The sequence below is a fragment of the Lissotriton vulgaris genome, chromosome 2_1 (assembly GCF_964263255.1).
Source record: "Lissotriton vulgaris chromosome 2_1, aLisVul1.2, whole genome shotgun sequence".
Lineage (NCBI taxonomy): Eukaryota > Metazoa > Chordata > Amphibia > Caudata > Salamandridae > Lissotriton > Lissotriton vulgaris.
The window spans coordinates 15011623-15012409 of NC_141687.1; the positions used below are offsets into that span (position 1 = coordinate 15011623).

The 787-nt window shown below is 63.5% G+C and overlaps 1 non-coding gene across 1 annotated transcript; it reads left to right on the forward strand.

Annotated features, from left to right (window-relative positions):
• Positions 1–324: 324 nt before the first annotated feature.
• On the forward strand, positions 325–431 carry LOC147729464 (U6 spliceosomal RNA). Its single transcript, XR_015308818.1, has one exon. It is a non-coding gene; the product is annotated as a U6 spliceosomal RNA (small nuclear RNA).
• The last annotated feature ends 356 nt before the right edge of the window (positions 432–787 follow it).

A 787-nucleotide genomic window follows, 5' to 3' on the forward strand; every position in this document is an offset into this window, starting at 1 on the left:
GCCTACGGGCGGTTCCCGGTTCTTCCCGTTCCGTGGTTGGTCCGGTGTCGGTGTTGGCCGGCTCCTTCGGCTGGCCTGTCTCCGTCTGCAGGCCTGATTCTGGCGCGTTGTGATGCCCGCGCCTCCGTGGACCCCTTGCGGGTCTGGGATTTCCCGGCTGTGGGGTTTTCCTTGGGCGTGGCTCCTTCTTCCCGGGGGGCCCGTTGGGCGGCCTTGCGGGCCTTCCACAGTCCGGTGTTCGACGGGCTGGTTTCCCTGGTGGCTCGCTTGGCTCCGGTGTTGTTTCTCCGTCGCCCACGGTCGCTCGGCCGGTCTCCCCCTTGGGTGCTCGCTTCGGCTGCACATATACTAAAATTGGAACGTTACAGGGATGATTGGCATGGCCCCTGCGCTAGGGTGTCACGCTATTTCGTGAAGCGTTCCATATGTGTTCTCTCTCTCGTTCTACGAGCTCTTCGGGGTCCGCCCTTTTTGGGCCCCTGCCCTCGGTGGCTTTACGGTTCCTCACCTTTTAGGTGGTCTTTCCCTGGTGGCAGTGGTGTCTGCTGGGCGGATGGGCGGGCGGGGGTCGTACCTCCGCTCCCCTCCATTCTTGCGGGTTTTTGCCGGACATGGGTGTTCCTCCGGCATGTCCCCCGTGTCCTTCCCGGGGTTCCTTCCCTGGGGTCCCGGGCTCGGGTGGTGTCTTCACCGCCTTTTCCCTGCCGACGAGGTTCCTCTCTTGTCCGTGCTGGTTGACGGCGTGCTGTTTTGGCTTCTCTTGGCCGCACGTCTTTCCTTTCCCGGT